Raw genomic sequence first — 7545 nt, forward strand, 5'->3', positions numbered from 1 at the left:
AGAAAGAGCTGCAGCCCTCACCAGGTCAGGCCTGAGAAGAGCTCTGTGGTGTTCCAAGGCATTGGTGAGTGGCAGGACAGAGGGCAAGGAAGCAAAGGTCTGGGCCCTTGACAGGAACACAGGGGTGGCACTGATATAACAGACTGTGTCTCCTCATCCTCTCTCTTTGAGGGCCAGAGGCCCAGAGGAGGACCTCATCAGACTTTGGCGATCTCGAGTCCTCTGCTGCTCAGCTGGAGAGATGCTCCACCATCTTTATGGGCATCAATACAGAGATAAGTAATGAAACAAACACAAGCCTGGCTGCAATATGGGCATCACCTGGTAGCAACTCTATTGGTGAAGCTGTGGGCATGGCACAGCAGGGACAATGCTGGCAGTTCCGTGTGTCACACAGGTGTTGGAGGCACCACCAGCATATGGAAAAGACAGAACTAGCTGCAGCCCTCTTCCAGGTTAGGCCTGAGGAGAGCTCTATGTTGTGCTGAGGCACTGGTGAATGAGCAGGAAAGAGGGCAGGGATGGGAAGGGCTTTGCCCTAGATGGAGAGGCAAGGAAGGTTGCGTTGCAACAGATTTTGTGTCCTCCTCCATTCTCTTTGAGGGCCAGAGGCCCAGAGGAGGACCTCATCAGACTTCAAAGATCACCTCTTTTCTGTTGCTCAGCTGGAGAGATAGTCAAGCTTTCCACAGAGATATCACATGTCATATGACAAAGATAAGTAATCAGTATAACACCAGCCTGGCTGCAATTTGGGGATCAGCTGGTGGCAACTGCCATGGTGTTGCTGTTGTCATGTCACAGCAGAAAGAACGTTGGCAGTTCCATGTTGGAATGGCAAAATGTCGACATGGCCAAAGAAATGTATCCTCTGCCAGCCCAGGCCAGAGGAGAGCAGGATGGTGACAGGACAGAGGGTAAGGAAGCAAAGGCCTGGGCCCTGGAGAGGGAAGCAGGTGTGGCTATGATACACCAGACTGTGTGTCCTCTTCCATTCTCTTTGAGGGCCAGAGGCCCAGAGGAGGACCTCATCAGACCATGGAGACCTCCTGTCCTCTGCTGCTCAGCTGGAGAGATGCTCCAACTTTCCACAGAGGAATCAAATATCATATGACAAAGATAAGTAATCAAAATAACACCAGCCTGGCTGTAATTTGGGCATCAGATGGAACAACAGTACTGGTTAACCCGTGGGCATGGCACAGCAGGGACAATGCTGGCATTTCCCTGTGTCACACAGGCATTGGTGACACCATCAGCCTATGGAAATGATAGAAAGAGCTGCAGCCCTCACCAGGTTTGGCCTGAGAAGAGCTCTATGGTGTTTTGAGGCATTGGTGAGTGGCAGGACAGAGGGCAAGGAAGCAAAGGCCTGGGCCCTTAACAGGAACACAGGGGTGGCTCTGATATAACAGACTGTGTCCTCATCCTCTCTCTTTGAGGGCCAGAGGCCCAGAGGAGGACCTCATCAGACCATGGAGACCTCCTGTCCTCTGCTGCTCAGCTGGAGAGATGCTCCAACTTTCCACAGAGGAATCAAATATTATTTGACAAAGATAAGTAATCAAAATAACACCAGCCTGGCTGTAATTTGGGCATCAGCTGCTGGCCACTGTATTGGTGAATCCGTGGGCATGGCACAGCTGGCAGAATGCTGGCAGTTCCCTGTGTCACCCAGACACTCTCAAGATGTTTAGGCATAGGGAGGTGATGATGGAAAGAGCTGAGCCCTCTGCTAGCCCCAGACAGTGGAGAGCAGGATGGTGAGCAGAGGCTGAGGTGAGAGGGCCGCGAGAAGTGCTGTGGCCTGGGCATAGATGTGCGGGTGGCAGTGATGCAAGCGATTGTCTGTCCTCCTCCTCTTTCTTTGAGGGCCAGAGGCCCAGAGGAGGACGTCCTCAGACCATGGAATCCTCCTGTCCTCTGCTACTCAGCTGGAGAGTTGCTCCACCATCTCAATGGGCATCAATACAGAGATAAGTAATCAAAATAACACAGGCCTGGCTGCAATTTGCACATCATCTGGTGGCAACTGTACTGGTGAATCCGTGGGCAAGGCACAGAATGCAGAATGCTGGCAGTATGTCACACGGGTGTTGGAGGCACCACCAGCATATGGAAAAGACAGAAGTAGCTGCAGCCCTCTGCCAGGTTAGTCCTGAGGAGAGCTCTACGGTTTGCTGAGGCACTGGTGAGTGGGCAGGAAAGAGGGCAGGGATGGAAAGGGCTGGGCCCCAAACGGAGAGGCAAGAAGGGTTTGGTTGCAACAGATTTTGTGTTCTCCTATCTTCTCTTTGAGGGCCAGAGGCCCAGAGGAGGACCTCATCAGACTTTGGAGATTGCCAGTCTACTGCTGCTCAGCTGGAGAGATGCTCAAGCTTTCCACAGAGATATCACATGTCATATGACAAAGATAAGTAATCAGTATAACACCAGCCTGGCTGCAATTTGGGCATCAGATGGAAACAACAGTACTGGTTATCCCGTGGGCATGGCACAGCAGGCAGAATGCTGGCATTTCCCTGTGTCACACAGGCATTGGTGACACCATCAGCCTATGGAAATGATAGAAAGAGCTGCAGCCCTCACCAGGTCAGGCCTGAGAAGAGCTCTGTGGTGTTCCAAGGCATTGGTGAGTGGCAGGACAGAGGGCAAGGAAGCAAAGGTCTGGGCCCTTGACAGGAACACAGGGGTGGCACTGATATAACAGACTGTGTCTCCTCATCCTCTCTCTTTGAGGGCCAGAGGCCCAGAGGAGGACCTCATCAGACTTTGGCCATCTCGAGTCCTCTGCTGCTCAGCTGGAGAGATGCTCCACCATCTTTATGGGCATCAATACAGAGATAAGTAATGAAACAAACACAAGCCTGGCTGCAATATGGGCATCACCTGGTAGCAACTCTATTGGTGAAGCTGTGGGCATGGCACAGCAGGGACAATGCTGGCAGTTCCGTGTGTCACACAGGTGTTGGAGGCACCACCAGCATATGGAAAAGACAGAACTAGCTGCAGCCCTCTTCCAGGTTAGGCCTGAGGAGAGCTCTATGTTGTGCTGAGGCACTGGTGAATGAGCAGGAAAGAGGGCAGGGATGGGAAGGGCTTTGCCCTAGATGGAGAGGCAAGGAAGGTTGCGTTGCAACAGATTTTGTGTCCTCCTCCATTCTCTTTGAGGGCCAGAGGCCCAGAGGAGGACCTCATCAGACTTCAAAGATCACCTCTTTTCTGTTGCTCAGCTGGAGAGATAGTCAAGCTTTCCACAGAGATATCACATGTCATATGACAAAGATAAGTAATCAGTATAACACCAGCCTGGCTGCAATTTGGGGATCAGCTGGTGGCAACTGCCATGGTGTTGCTGTTGTCATGTCACAGCAGAAAGAACGTTGGCAGTTCCATGTTGGAATGGCAAAATGTCGACATGGCCAAAGAAATGTATCCTCTGCCAGCCCAGGCCAGAGGAGAGCAGGATGGTGACAGGACAGAGGGTAAGGAAGCAAAGGCCTGGGCCCTGGAGAGGGAAGCAGGTGTGGCTATGATACACCAGACTGTGTGTCCTCTTCCATTCTCTTTGAGGGCCAGAGGCCCAGAGGAGGACCTCATCAGACCATGGAGACCTCCTGTCCTCTGCTGCTCAGCTGGAGAGATGCTCCAACTTTCCACAGAGGAATCAAATATCATATGACAAAGATAAGTAATCAAAATAACACCAGCCTGGCTGTAATTTGGGCATCAGATGGAACAACAGTACTGGTTAACCCGTGGGCATGGCACAGCAGGGACAATGCTGGCATTTCCCTGTGTCACACAGGCATTGGTGACACCATCAGCCTATGGAAATGATAGAAAGAGCTGCAGCCCTCACCAGGTTTGGCCTGAGAAGAGCTCTATGGTGTTTTGAGGCATTGGTGAGTGGCAGGACAGAGGGCAAGGAAGCAAAGGCCTGGGCCCTTAACAGGAACACAGGGGTGGCTCTGATATAACAGACTGTGTCCTCATCCTCTCTCTTTGAGGGCCAGAGGCCCAGAGGAGGACCTCATCAGACCATGGAGACCTCCTGTCCTCTGCTGCTCAGCTGGAGAGATGCTCCAACTTTCCACAGAGGAATCAAATATTATTTGACAAAGATAAGTAATCAAAATAACACCAGCCTGGCTGTAATTTGGGCATCAGCTGCTGGCCACTGTATTGGTGAATCCGTGGGCATGGCACAGCTGGCAGAATGCTGGCAGTTCCCTGTGTCACCCAGACACTCTCAAGATGTTTAGGCATAGGGAGGTGATGATGGAAAGAGCTGAGCCCTCTGCTAGCCCCAGACAGTGGAGAGCAGGATGGTGAGCAGAGGCTGAGGTGAGAGGGCCGCGAGAAGTGCTGTGGCCTGGGCATAGATGTGCGGGTGGCAGTGATGCAAGCGATTGTCTGTCCTCCTCCTCTTTCTTTGAGGGCCAGAGGCCCAGAGGAGGACGTCCTCAGACCATGGAATCCTCCTGTCCTCTGCTACTCAGCTGGAGAGTTGCTCCACCATCTCAATGGGCATCAATACAGAGATAAGTAATCAAAATAACACAGGCCTGGCTGCAATTTGCACATCATCTGGTGGCAACTGTACTGGTGAATCCGTGGGCAAGGCACAGAATGCAGAATGCTGGCAGTATGTCACACGGGTGTTGGAGGCACCACCAGCATATGGAAAAGACAGAAGTAGCTGCAGCCCTCTGCCAGGTTAGTCCTGAGGAGAGCTCTACGGTTTGCTGAGGCACTGGTGAGTGGGCAGGAAAGAGGGCAGGGATGGAAAGGGCTGGGCCCCAAACGGAGAGGCAAGAAGGGTTTGGTTGCAACAGATTTTGTGTTCTCCTATCTTCTCTTTGAGGGCCAGAGGCCCAGAGGAGGACCTCATCAGACTTTGGAGATTGCCAGTCTACTGCTGCTCAGCTGGAGAGATGCTCAAGCTTTCCACAGAGATATCACATGTCATATGACAAAGATAAGTAATCAGTATAACACCAGCCTGGCTGCAATTTGGGCATCAGATGGAAACAACAGTACTGGTTATCCCGTGGGCATGGCACAGCAGGCAGAATGCTGGCATTTCCCTGTGTCACACAGGCATTGGTGACACCATCAGCCTATGGAAATGATAGAAAGAGCTGCAGCCCTCACCAGGTCAGGCCTGAGAAGAGCTCTGTGGTGTTCCAAGGCATTGGTGAGTGGCAGGACAGAGGGCAAGGAAGCAAAGGTCTGGGCCCTTGACAGGAACACAGGGGTGGCACTGATATAACAGACTGTGTCTCCTCATCCTCTCTCTTTGAGGGCCAGAGGCCCAGAGGAGGACCTCATCAGACTTTGGCCATCTCGAGTCCTCTGCTGCTCAGCTGGAGAGATGCTCCACCATCTCAATTGGCATCAATACAGAGATAAGTAATGAAAAAAACACAAGCCTGGCTGCAATATGGGCATCAGCTGGTAGCAACTCTATTGGTGAAGCTGTGGGCATGGCACAGCAGGGACAATGCTGGCAGTTGCGTGTGTCACACAGGTGTTGGAGGCACCACCAGCATATGGAAAAGACAGAACTAGCTGCAGCCCTCTTCCAGGTTAGGCCTGAGGAGAGCTCTATGTTGTGCTGAGGCACTGGTGAATGAGCAGGAAAGAGGGCAGGGATGGGAAGGGCTTTGCCCTAGATGGAGAGGCAAGGAAGGTTGCGTTGCAACAGATTTTGTGTCCTCCTCCATTCTCTTTGAGGGCCAGAGGCCCAGAGGAGGACCTCATCAGACTTCAAAGATCACCTCTTTACTGTTGCTCAGCTGGAGTGATAGTCAAGCTTTCCACAGAGATATCACATGTCATATGACAAAGATAAGTAATCAGTATAACACCAGCCTGGCTGCAATTTGGGCATCAGCTGGTGGCAACTGCCATGGTGTTGCTGTTGTCATGTCACAGCAGAAAGAACGTTGGCAGTTCCATGTTGGAATGGCAAAATGTCGACATGGCCAAAAGAAATGTATCCTCTGCCAGCCCAGGCCAGAGGAGAGCAGGATGGTGACAGGACAGAGGGTAAGGAAGCAAAGGCCTGGGCCCTGGAGAGGGAAGCTTGTGTGGCTATGATACAACAGACTGTGTGTCCTCTTTCATTCTCTTTGAGGGCCAGAGGCCCAGAGGAGGACGTGCCCAGACCATGGTGACCTCCTGTCCTCTGCTGCTCAGCTGGAGAGATGCTCCAACTTTCCACAGAGGAATCAGATATCATAAGACAAAGATAAGTAATCAGTATAACACCAGCCTGGCTGTAATTTGGGCATCAGCTGCTGGCCACTGTATTGGTGAATCCGTGGGCATGGCACAGCTGGCAGAATGCTGGCAGTTCCCTGTGTCACCCAGACACTCTCAAGATGTTTAGGCATAGGGAGGTGATGATGGAAAGAGCTGAGCCCTCTGCTAGCCCCAGACAGTGGAGAGCAGGATGGTGAGCAGAGGCTGAGGTGAGAGGGCCGCGAGAAGTGCTGTGGCCTGGGCATAGATGTGTGGGTGGCAGTGATGCAAGCGATTGTCTGTCCTCCTCCTCTTTCTTTGAGGGCCAGAGGCCCAGAGGAGGACGTCCTCAGACCATGGAATCCTCCTGTCCTCTGCTGCTCAGCTGGAGAGATGCTCCACCCTCTCAATGGGCATCAATACAGAGATAAGTAATCAAAATAACACAGGCCTGGCTGCAATTTGCACATCATCTGGTGGCAACTGTACTGGTGAATCCGTGGGCAAGGCACAGAATGCAGAATGCTGGCAGTATGTCACACGGGTGTTGGAGGCACCACCAGCATATGGAAAAGACAGAAGTAGCTGCAGCCCTCTGCCAGGTTAGTACTGAGGAGAGCTCTACGGTTTGCTGAGGCACTGGTGAGTGGGCAGGAAAGAGGGCAGGGATGGAAAGGGCTGGGCCCCAAACGGAGAGGCAAGAAGGGTTTGGTTGCAACAGATTTTGTGTTCTCCTATCTTCTCTTTGAGGGCCAGAGGCCCAGAGGAGGACCTCATCAGACTTTGGAGATTGCCAGTCTACTGCTGCTCAGCTGGAGAGATGCTCCACCATCTTTATGGGCATCAATACAGAGATAAGTAATGAAACAAACACAAGCCTGGCTGCAATATGGGCATCAGCTGGTAGCAACTATATTGGTGAAGCTGTGGGCATGGCACAGCAGGGACAATGCTGGCAGTTGCGTGTGTCACACAGGTGTTGGAGGCACCACCAGCATATGGAAAAGACAGAACTAACTGCAGCCCTCTTCCAGGTTAGGCCTGAGGAGAGCTCTATGTTGTGCTGAGGCACTGGTGAATGAGCAGGAAAGAGGGCAGGGATGGGAAGGGCTTTGCCCTAGATGGAGAGGCAAGGAAGGTTGCGTTGCAACAGATTTTGTGTCCTCCTCCATTCTCTTTGAGGGCCAGAGGCCCAGAGGAGGACCTCATCAGACTTCAAAGATCACCTCTTTACTGTTGCTCAGCTGGAGAGATGCTCAAGCTTTCCACAGAGATATCACATGTCATATGACAAAG

This window comes from Excalfactoria chinensis, chromosome 1 (genome assembly GCF_039878825.1).
Source record: "Excalfactoria chinensis isolate bCotChi1 chromosome 1, bCotChi1.hap2, whole genome shotgun sequence".
In the NCBI taxonomy this organism is placed as follows: Eukaryota; Metazoa; Chordata; class Aves; order Galliformes; family Phasianidae; genus Excalfactoria; species Excalfactoria chinensis.